The sequence below is a fragment of the Bombina bombina genome, chromosome 5, assembly GCF_027579735.1.
Source record: "Bombina bombina isolate aBomBom1 chromosome 5, aBomBom1.pri, whole genome shotgun sequence".
NCBI classification, from domain to species: Eukaryota; Metazoa; Chordata; class Amphibia; order Anura; family Bombinatoridae; genus Bombina; species Bombina bombina.
In genome coordinates, this window is record NC_069503.1 from 64,326,081 (window position 1) to 64,338,521 (window position 12,441).

The following is a 12,441-nucleotide window of genomic DNA, read 5'->3' on the forward strand; positions in this document are numbered from 1 at the left end:
AACGTCTATTACATAATCTGGACATGGTTCGTGCTTTAAAGTTTTACTTACAAGCTACTAAAGATTTTCGTCAAACATCTGCTTTGTTTGTTGTCTACTCTGGACAGAGGAGAGGTCAAAAGGCTTCGGCAACCTCTCTTTCTTTTTGGCTAAGAAGCATAATCCGCTTAGCCTATGAGACTGCTGGACAGCAGCCTCCTGAAAGGATTACAGCTCATTCTACTAGAGCTGTGGCTTCCACTTGGGCCTTTAAAAATGAGGCTTCTGTTGAACAGATTTGCAAGGCGGCGACTTGGTCTTCGCTTCATACTTTTTCAAAATTCTACAAATTTGATACTTTTGCTTCTTCGGAAGCTATTTTTGGGAGAAAGGTTTTACAGGCAGTGGTACCTTCCGTTTAAGTACCTGCCTTGTCCCTCCCTTCATCCATGTACTTTAGCTTTGGTATTGGTATCCCACAAGTAATGGATGATCCGTGGACTGGATACACCTTACAAGAGAAAACACAATTTATGCTTACCTGATAAATTTATTTCTCTTGTGGTGTATCCAGTACACGGCCCACCCTGTCATTTTAAGGCAGGTAAAAATTTTAAATTTAAACTACAGTCACCACTGCACCCTATGGTTTCTCCTTTCTCGGCTTGTTTTCGGTCGAATGACTGGATATGGCAGTTAGGGGAGGAGCTATATAGCAGCTCTGCTGTGGATGTCCTCTTGCAACTTCCTGTTGGGAAGGAGAATATCCCACAAGTAATGGATGATCCGTGGACTGGATACACCACAAGAGAAATACATTTATCAGGTAAGCATAAATTGTGTTTTCTTTTGGTTAGCACAGCAGTTGTACTGTGCTTGAACCATACATGTTTTTCTATTCCTGATGTTACTTAGTTGTAAATCCCAAATAGATATTAAAACAATTAAGGATAATAACTGCATACACACCCTATCATCAATAATACACATAATCCCAGCTAGCATATACCCTGCATCTTAAAATTTTACAGATTATACCTGGGCACACCAACTAACCATTCCTATGACTACCACCGTAGATTATAATATATTTCAAATCACTTTACAAGAAAGCTTCACAAAAAACAATGCAAGTCAAGGTTAGTGTTGAAACCCTTGGGGACTAATGTTTCCAAAGTGAAAATCCATTTGGATTCCCTCTGGAGGAGCATGTTAGCTCTGTTGCCACTCTGGGTGGGAGAAGGGATATGGTCAATTATAATGTATCTCAGATCTGATACATTGTGCTTGTATTTAAGAAAGTGCCTTGGTACCGGTTGGTTTGAACTGCCATCTCATAAAGCCATACGTATGGACGACCTGTGGTTGGCCATGCATGTTCGTAAGTCATCCTGGGTCTTTCCAATGTAGAATTTCCCACATGGGCAATGTAACATGTATACCACATGTGTGGTAGTACATGTGACCCTATAGTTGATGGAATATAAAGAGAAATAACCTAAGCAAGGAGGAACGTATTGCTTTGAAGAGCCTGAGAGACAATCATCAATTAGTTATCCGTGAAGGATGACAAGGGGGGTGCTTTGGTGCTCCAGGACTATGCTGACTATAAAAAGGAGATTCTGTCACAATTGTCTGATGCCCTGACATACCACAAACTGGTGAGTGACCCTACTAAAGAATTTAAACGTACAATTGATAACTATATCATAAAAGCAATGGAATCTAATTGTCTGTCTAAAAGTGTGAGTGAGTTCATGATGGTTGAATTTCCCATCACTCCTGTTATTTACACGCTCCCAAAGGTCCACAAAGACATGACCCATCCACCGGGACGTCCGATAGTGTCCTCCCGGGGTTCCAAACTACAACTAGTGTATAACATGCCCTCCTTAATTCTGGTCTCTATAGAAGTGGTTCAGCTGATTACCAATCTAGCTGATATTGAGGAGGATGACATCTTGGTGACACTAGATGTCACAAGCTTATATACAGCGATCCCACACAATGATGGCTTGATAGGAATCGGGAGAAAGCTGTTGCAATACCCATATGTTGGGCCACATTTGGAAGTTATCCTGGAACTGACCGAATTTTGTCTGAAATATAATTATTTCAAATTTGAAAATAGCTACTACCTCCAAACTGCCAGCACTGCGATGGGGTCAAATGTGGCCCCATCGTATGCCAATTTATATATGGCATGTTTTGAGGAGGAGGATACAGATGCATTCAAAGATCCCAGGATAATGTTATTAAAAAAATACATTGATGACCTCATTCTAATATGGAGGGGTCACCAACAAGACTTGGATGATTAGCTTTTGAAACTAAATCTACAAAACCCGAATCTAATATTTAAAATTAATTGTGATAAGCTTACTGTCATGAGATGCAGGACATATGCAGGACACAGCAATGATGGTACAACTCTATTTTATTACAGAGCATAGAAACATACATCTAGTCAGGTTGATCTCACTAACTAACTGTGACACAGACTACCGGACCTAAGCCCCGCCCCAACTAGTGACATCACATCCTGCTCTCATCACATCTTCCCCTTTTTCGAAGGCGAAGCATACATTTGAATATAACAAATAACAAGGTATACGAACAGAGTATACAACAACATTTTTTTCTCGAACAATATATAAACAAATAGATTCAGAAAATATAAACACATAAATTACATCCTGACTTGGACATCGGGGTAGACTACCCTAGTCCACAGTGACCATGGGATTATTCTGCCCATACTTCCGGTCACTGTTCTAGCTAAAGTCAGTCCCTGTATCGGGCCGGAAGTCTCACCACTCTTCCGCTTGATGTAACTTTGCATGAACTGTCCTCTGATACAGAAGATGGTGAATTAGAGTCCATTGGAGGCAAAGATATATCCCCGCTGTGATCTTGCTGAGGGGAAGGCACCTCTCTTAGAACAGGGGATCCCACCGGCGGTGGTACTGAGACATCCAGTTCCAGACTCTCAGGTACAGGCTGAAGATGTCTTCGGTTACGGCGTGTAACCGTCCCTCCCTCAGTAAGGACTGTATAAGACCTTGGTTCTGGAGAGCGGCCAACTACCGTAGCAGGCGTCCTCCATTTCTTCTCATCATCCAGTTTAATTCTGACAGTTTGCCCCGCATTCAGTTCCTGTAAGGACCTGACAGAATGTCTCCTGTCGTAGAAGAAACAATAACTCTTTTTGGCCTCTTCATCCCTCCTAAGGACTTCGTCCCGAGGAACAGGGCCAGGCGGCTTGAAGACACCCACTGAGGGTAAAGTGGTGCGAATCTGGCGTCCTAGCATCAGCTGTGCCGGGCTAAACCCGGTAGTTTGAATGAGCGTCGCCCTGTATGACAAGAGGGCCAGGTACGGCTCAGATTGCTTTAGAATGAATTTTGTTGTTTGAACTGCCCTTTCAGCCATTCAGTTGGCCTGCGGATAATGTGGACTTGACGTGGAATGTACAAAGTCATATTCCCTGCTGAAAGCACTGAACTCTGTAGAAGCGAACTGCATACCATTATCACTCACCAGCTCCATTGGAATGCCCCACTGGGCGAACAAGCTCTTCAGGCGAATGATAACGGCTTGACTTGTGATATCATTCAGGGGTGCAATTTCCAAATACCTGGAATAGTAGTCGATCACAACAAGGAACTTTTTTCCGTGCAGTTCACACAAATCAGCAGCTATTTTCTGCCACGGCCCCGCAGGCAGTGGAGTAGAAATCAAGGGCTCCCTTCTCTGAGTAGGCCGGCGTTCCCGGCAAAAGGCACATTTAGACACGTGATTTGCAATGTCGGAGCTGATCCCAGGCCACCACACAGCTGTAGCTGCCCTTTCTCTGCACTTTGTAATGCCTAAGTGGCCATCTTGAATACTGTTTAACATCTCCTTCCTCATGCTGACAGGAATTACAATGCGATCTTGGAAAAGCACCAACCCCTCCAGCTCCGTGAGCTGCAACCTCTCTGGCTGGTAAGCACTTAAAGACATCCAGGCTGCCCGGCTCTCGGGCCAGCCTTCTTTTATGTACTTTATAACCTCTTGCAGATCTGTGTCCAAATATGTCTCTTTCTTTATTTCCTCCAGTTTCCTTGAAGAAATGGACTTAGAGGCCAGAACTGAATCAACATACACTTTCACATCAGATTCTGTGGAGGATTCTTCAGCAGCAGCCAGCGGGAGCCTGGATAGTGTATCCGCAACAACCAGTTGTATCCCCGGCACTGCCTGAACATTGAACCTGAGCAGTCTCATTAAAAGTCTCTGGCATCTCAAGGGTGTTTTGTCAATGTCATAAGAGTTGATTAGAGGGACTAGCGGTTTGTGGTCAGTTTCCAGATTAAATTTCTCCAAACCCACTAGATAACGCTGAAAGCGCTCACAGGCCCAAACTGCAGCCAGGCACTCTTTCTCAATTTGAGCGTATTTTGACTCCACAGCCGACAGTGTGCGGGAACAGTAGGCGATTGGCTGTAGTTTATTTTCATTTAACTGCAGGAGTGCGGCCCCCAACCCATAACTGCTTGCATCGGCACTAACCACAGTCTTTTTTGAAGGGTCGTAGAACCCCAGCACTGGGGCAGACCCCAGCAGGGACTTGTCCTGCAGAAAAGCTTTTTCTTGTGAAGGTCCCCAGACCCAGGCAAAGTCTTTCTTAAGCAACTCTGTGATAGGGTGTAAAACTGTTGATAAATCTGGAAGAAACTTGCCCACGTAATTTACAAGGCCCAATATCTGTCTCAGCTCATGTACATTAGAAGGACTTTTCATCTGTTCAATAGCATGAATTTTCTCGGGGTCTGGCTTGATGCCATCCCCGTTGATGATATGCCCAAAGTAACATAATTCAGTTTTCCTAAAATGACATTTCTCCAACATAGGTGTGTCCGGTCCACGGCGTCATCCTTACTTGTGGGATATTCTCCTCCCCAACAGGAAATGGCAAAGAGCCCAGCAAAGCTGGTCACATGATCCCTCCTAGGCTCCGCCTACCCCAGTCATTCTCTTTGCCGTTGTACAGGCAACATCTCCACGGAGATGGCTTAGAGTTTTTTAGTGTTTAACTGTAGTTTTTATTATTCAATCAAGAGTTTGTTATTTTGAAATAGTGCTGGTATGTACTATTTACTCAGAAACAGAAAAGAGGTGAAGATTTCTGTTTGTATGAGGAAAATGATTTTAGCAACCGTAACTAAAATCCATGGCTGTTCCACACAGGACTGTTGAGAGCAATTAACTTCAGTTGGGGGAACAGTATGCAGTCTCTTGCTGCTTGAGGTATGACACATTCTAACAAGACGATGTAATGCTGGAAGCTGTCATTTTCCCTATGGGATCCGGTAAGCCATGTTTATTACGATCGTAAATAAGGGCTTCACAAGGGCTTATTAAGACTGTAGACTTTTCTGGGCTAAATCGATTCATTATTAACACATATTTAGCCTTGAGGAATCATTTTATCTGGGTATTTTGATATAAGAATATCGGCAGGCACTGTATTAGACACCTTATTCCTTAGGGGCTTTCCCAAGGCATAAGCAGAGCCTCATTTTCGCGCCGGTGTGGCGCACTTGTTTTTGAGAGGCATGGCATGCAGTCGCATGTGTGAGGAGCTCTGATACTTAGAAAAGACTTTCTGAAGCGTCATTTGGTATCGTATTCCCCTTTGGGCTTGGTTGGGTCTCAGCAAAGCAGATACCAGGGACTGTAAAGGGGTTAAAGTTTAAAACGGCTCCGGTTCCGTTATTTTAAGGGTTAAAGCTTCCAAATTTGGTGTGCAATACTTTTAAGGCTTTAAGACACTGTGGTGAAAATTTGGTGAATTTTGCACAATTCCTTCATGTTTTTTCGCAATTGCAGTAATAAAGTGTGTTCAGTTTAAAATTTAAAGTGACAGTAACGGTTTTATTTTAAAACGTTTTTGTACTTTGTTATCAAGTTTATGCCTGTTTAACATGTCTGAACTACCAGATAGACTGTGTTCTGAATGTGGGGAAGCCAGAATTCCTATTCATTTAAATAAATGTGATTTATGTGATAATGACAATGATGCCCAAGATGATTCCTCAAGTGAGGGGAGTAAGCATGGTACTGCATCATTCCCTCCTTCGTCTACACGAGTCTTGCCCACTCAGGAGGCCCCTAGTACATCTAGCGCGCCAATACTCCTTACTATGCAACAATTAACGGCTGTAATGGATAATTCTGTCAAAAACATTTTAGCCCAAATGAACACTTGTCAGCGTAAGCGCGGCTGCTCTGTTTTAGATACCGAAGAGCATGGCAACGCTGATACTAATATCTCTGAAGGGCCCCTAACCCAGTCTGATGGGGCCAGGGAGGTTTTGTCTGAGGGAGAAATTACTGATTCAGGGAACATTTCTCAACAGGCTGAACCTGATGTGATTGCATTTAAATTTAAGTTGGAACATCTCCGCATTCTGCTTAAGGAGGTATTATCCACTCTGGATGATTGTGACAAGTTGGTCATCCCAGAGAAACTATGTAAAATGGACAAGTTCCTAGAGGTGCCGGGGCTCCCAGAAGCTTTTCCTATACCCAAGCGGGTGGCGGACATTGTTAATAAAGAATGGGAAAGGCCCGGTATTCCTTTGGTCCCTCCCCCCATATTTAAAAAATTGTTTCCTTTGGTCGACCCCAGAAAGGACTTATGGCAGACAGTCCCCAAGGTCGAGGGAGCGGTTTCCACTTTAAACAAACGCACCACTATACCCATAGAGGATAGTTGTGCTTTCAAAGATCCTATGGATAAAAAATTAGAAGGTTTGCTTAAAAAGATGTTTGTTCAGCAGGGTTACCTTCTACAACCAATTGCATGCATTGTCCCTGTCGCTACAGCCGCATGTTTCTGGTTCGATGAGCTGATAAAGGCGGTCGATAGTGATTCTCCTCCTTATGAGGAGATTATGGACAGAATCAATGCTCTCAAATTGGCTAATTCTTTCACCCTAGACGCCACTTTGCAATTGGCTAGGTTAGCGGCTAAGAATTCTGGGTTTGCTATTGTGGCGCGCAGAGCGCTTTGGTTGAAATCTTGGTCGGCTGATGCGTCTTCCAAGAACAAGCTACTTAACATTCCTTTCAAGGGGAAAACGCTGTTTGGCCCTGACTTGAAAGAGATTATCTCTGATATCACTGGGGGTAAGGGCCACGCCCTTCCTCAGGATCGGCCTTTCAAGGCAAAAAATAAACCTAATTTTCGTCCCTTTCGTAGAAACGGACCAGCCCGAGGTGCTACGTCCTCTAAGCAAGAGGGTAATACTTCTCAAGCCAAGCCAGCTTGGAGACCAATGCAAGGCTGGAACAAGGGAAAGCAGGCCAAGAAACCTGCCACTGCTACCAAGACTGCATGAAATGTTGGCCCCCGATCCGGGACCGGATCTGGTGGGGGGCAGACTCTCTTCGCTCAGGCTTGGGCAAGAGATGTTCTGGATCCTTGGGCGCTAGAAATAGTCTCCCAAGGTTATCTTCTGGAATTCAAGGGACTTCCCCCAAGGGGGAGGTTCCACAGGTCTCAGTTGTCTTCAGACCACATAAAAAGACAGGCATTCTTACATTGTGTAGAAGACCTGTTAAAAATGGGAGTGATTCATCCTGTTCCATTAAGAGAACAAGGGATGGGGTTCTACTCCAATCTGTTCATAGTTCCCAAAAAAGAGGGAACGTTCAGACCAATCTTAGATCTCAAGATCTTAAACAAGTTTCTCAAGGTTCCATCGTTCAAGATGGAAACCATTCGAACTATTCTTCCTTCCATCCAGGAAGGTCAATTCATGACCACGGTGGATTTAAAGGATGCGTATCTACATATTCCTATCCACAAGGAACATCATCGGTTCCTAAGGTTCGCATTCCTGGACAAGCATTACCAGTTCGTGGTGCTTCCTTTCGGATTAGCCACTGCTCCAAGGATTTTCACAAAGGTACTAGGGTCCCTTCTAGCTGTGCTAAGACCAAGGGGCATTGCTGTAGTACCTTACTTGGACGACATTCTGATTCAAGCGTCGTCCCTTCCTCAAGCAAAGGCTCACACGGACATCGTCCTGGCTTTTCTCAGATCTCACGGATGGAAAGTGAACGTGGAAAAGAGTTCTCTATCTCCGTCAACAAGGGTTCCCTTCTTGGGAACAATAATAGACTCCTTAGAAATGAGGATATTTCTGACAGAGGCCAGAAAAACAAAGCTTCTAGACTCTTGTCGGATACTTCATTCCGTTCCTCTTCCTTCCATAGCTCAGTGCATGGAAGTGATCGGGTTGATGGTAGCGGCAATGGACATAGTTCCTTTTGCGCGCATTCATCTAAGACCATTACAACTGTGCATGCTCAGTCAGTGGAATGGGGATTATACAGACTTGTCTCCGAAGATACAAGTAAATCAGAGGACCAGAGACTCACTCCGTTGGTGGCTGTCCCTGGACAACCTGTCACAAGGGATGACATTCCGCAGACCAGAGTGGGTCATTGTCACGACCGACGCCAGTCTGATGGGCTGGGGCGCGGTCTGGGGATCCCTGAAAGCTCAGGGTCTTTGGTCTCGGGAAGAATCTCTTCTACCGATAAATATTCTGGAACTGAGAGCGATATTCAATGCTCTCAAGGCTTGGCCTCAGCTAGCGGGGGCCAAGTTCATACGGTTTCAATCAGACAACATGACAACTGTTGCGTACATCAACCATCAGGGGGGAACAAGGAGTTCCCTAGCGATGGAAGAAGTGACCAAAATCATTCTATGGGCGGAGTCTCACTCCTGCCACCTGTCCGCTATCCACATCCCAGGAGTGGAAAATTGGGAAGCGGTTTTTCTGAGTCGTCAGACATTGCATCCGGGGGAGTGGGAACTCCATCCGGAAATCTTTGCCCAAGTCACTCAGCTGTGGGGCATTCCAGACATGGATCTGATGGCCTCTCGTCAGAACTTCAAAGTTCCTTGCTACGGGTCCAGATCCAGGGATCCCAAGGCGGCTCTAGTGGATGCACTAGTAGCACCTTGGACCTTCAAACTAGCTTATGTGTTCCCGCCGTTTCCTCTCATCCCCAGGCTGGTAGCCAGGATCAATCAGGAGAGGGCGTCGGTGATCTTGATAGCTCCTGCGTGGCCACGCAGGACTTGGTATGCAGATCTGGTGAATATGTCATCGGCTCCACCTTGGAAGCTACCTTTGAGACGAGACCTTCTTGTTCAGGGTCCGTTCGAACATCCGAACCTGGTTTCACTCCAGCTGACTGCTTGGAGATTGAACGCTTGATCTTATCGAAGCGAGGGTTCTCAGATTCTGTTATCGATACTCTTGTTCAGGCCAGAAAGCCTGTAACTAGAAAGATTTACCACAAAATTTGGAAAAAATATATCTGTTGGTGTGAATCTAAAGGATTCCCTTGGGACAAGGTTAAGATTCCTAAGATTCTATCCTTCCTTCAAGAAGGATTGGAAAAAGGATTATCTGCAAGTTCCCTGAAGGGACAGATTTCTGCCTTGTCTGTGTTACTTCACAAAAAGCTGGCAGCTGTGCCAGATGTTCAAGCCTTTGTTCAGGCTCTGGTTAGAATTAAGCCTGTTTACAAACCTTTGACTCCTCCTTGGAGTCTCAATTTAGTTCTTTCAGTTCTTCAGGGGGTTCCGTTTGAACCCTTACATTCCGTTGATATTAAGTTATTATCTTGGAAAGTTTTGTTTTTAGTTGCAATTTCTTCTGCTAGAAGAGTTTCAGAATTATCTGCTCTGCAGTGTTCTCCTCCTTATCTGGTGTTCCATGCAGATAAGGTGGTTTTACGTACTAAACCTGGGTTTCTTCCTAAAGTTGTTTCTAACAAAAACATTAACCAGGAGATTATCGTACCTTCTCTGTGTCCGAAACCAGTTTCAAAGAAGGAACGTTTGTTGCACAATTTGGATGTTGTTCGCGCTCTAAAATTCTATTTAGATGCTACAAAGGATTTTAGACAAACATCTTCCTTGTTTGTTGTTTATTCCGGTAAAAGGAGAGGTCAAAAAGCAACTTCTACCTCTCTCTCCTTTTGGATTAAAAGCATCATCAGATTGGCTTACGAGACTGCCGGACGGCAGCCTCCCGAAAGAATCACAGCTCATTCCACTAGGGCTGTGGCTTCCACATGGGCCTTCAAGAACGAGGCTTCTGTTGATCAGATATGTAGGGCAGCGACTTGGTCTTCACTGCACACTTTTACCAAATTTTACAAGTTTGATACTTTTGCTTCTTCTGAGGCTATTTTTGGGAGAAAGGTTTTGCAAACCGTGGTGCCTTCCATTTAGGTGACCTGATTTGCTCCCTCCCTTCATCCGTGTCCTAAAGCTTTGGTATTGGTTCCCACAAGTAAGGATGACGCCGTGGACCGGACACACCTATGTTGGAGAAAACAGAATTTATGTTTACCTGATAAATTACTTTCTCCAACGGTGTGTCCGGTCCACGGCCCGCCCTGGTTTTTTTAATCAGGTCTGATAATTTATTTTCTTTAACTACAGTCACCACGGTAACATATGGTTTCTCCTATGCAAATATTCCTCCTTAACGTCGGTCGAATGACTGGGGTAGGCGGAGCCTAGGAGGGATCATGTGACCAGCTTTGCTGGGCTCTTTGCCATTTCCTGTTGGGGAGGAGAATATCCCACAAGTAAGGATGACGCCGTGGACCGGACACACCGTTGGAGAAAGTAATTTATCAGGTAAACATAAATTCTGTTTTTTCTTTCTTCAGCTTCAGCCCAGACTCTTTGATAGCCTGTAGCACACAACTTAAGCGCTGATCATGCTCCTCCACTGTAGGCCCATACACTAGAATGTCCATGATGACCGCTGTGCCCACGTGGTCACTCAGGAGAGAACTCATTTCCCTTTGAAAGATTTCAGGAGCGGGGGATATCCCAAAGGGGAGTCTGCAGAAGCAGAACCGACCTACCGGTGTGATAAAGGTAGTCAGTTTGCGGCACTTTTGATCCAGGGGGATCTGCCAAAAGCCGCTAGAAGCGTCTATTGTGGAAAAGAACTTCGCCCCAGCCAACTTTGGAGCTATATCTTCCAATGTCGGCAGCACAAATCTCTCTCTCTTCACTGCCTCATTCAAGCTTTTCAGGTCCACACAGATGCGCACCTTTCCGTTTTTCTTTGCAACTGGAACAATGGGGGCACACCAATCAGTCGCTTCAATAACCCCCATAGACTTCATGCGCATAAGCTCCTTCTCCACTTGAGGCATGAACGGGAACGGAATTCTACGGGGAGTAGAAATACTGTATGGGACTGCGTCACTTTTAAGTGCTATACGGACTGGTTTGCAATTCAGTAGGCCCAACTCGCCAAACATATCTTCGGAAATCTCATTCACTCTGGCCACGAGGCCCAAGTCACAGGCTGCTTTTCTGCTCAATAAACTGTTAACACACTGACCTCGTATCACATGCACCAACATGGTGAACTTTCTTTGCTTGTACTCACAGCTGGCAAGAAATTTCCCCACACAATCAATGCGGCCACCAGGACTATGGACATTTGTAGTAACCTTCGCCAGCTGGGGCTGTCGAGGCAGTTTCATAAATTCAGCAAAAGACATTACAGTGATATCTGCTCCCGTGTCAATCTTAAAATCAACTTTGGCTCCCATTACAATAAAAGTAACTTTCCAATCTTCCTCTGAGCTTGGCCGTTCCACAACGGACCCCACAAATGACACTTCCTGACCCTCCTGGTCACTGTCCACCTGCATCACGTTTTGTATTCAGTTTTACACACCACTTCAAAATGACCCATTCTGTTACATTTTCTGCATCTTTTATCTCTGGCCGGGCATATAACACTCTTATCATGGGCACGGTAGCACTGTGTGCATCGGGCATGTTGCGCCCATCCACTTCTAGACCTTTCCATTACTTTAAATCTACCGCCTGGACTGTTGCACTTCATCCACAATACTCTCAGACCTCAGATCAGCACTCTGCTTTTTCACCAGTTCACTCTGGCGGGCCATCCTAATAGCCCCATCTAATGTTAAATCAGGCTCTAACTGCAGCTTCAGTGAGACTTCAGCATCTGCAATTCCAGTAACTATTCTGTCTCTGATTTGGTCTTCTTTAGCAACACCAAACTCACAGAATTCAGCTAGTTCATACAGGCTGCGCACAAATGACTCCACAGATTCTCCCACACGCTGATTACGTTTGTGAAAACAAGCTCTCTCATGAATTACATTTCTTTTGGGCACAAAGTGGGCACTGAGTTTATCCATAACTATATCAAAGTTAAATTCTTCCCCTTCTTGGAAAATAAAAGCATTGAACACTGGCTCCACATCCTTCCCCATAGAGTATAAAAGAGAATTAACTTGTACTTCACCACTCTCCTTGTTCAGTTTGGAAGCAATCCTGAAACCGCTGACGCCATGTGGGCCAAGCTGCAGGCTGAGAGAAGT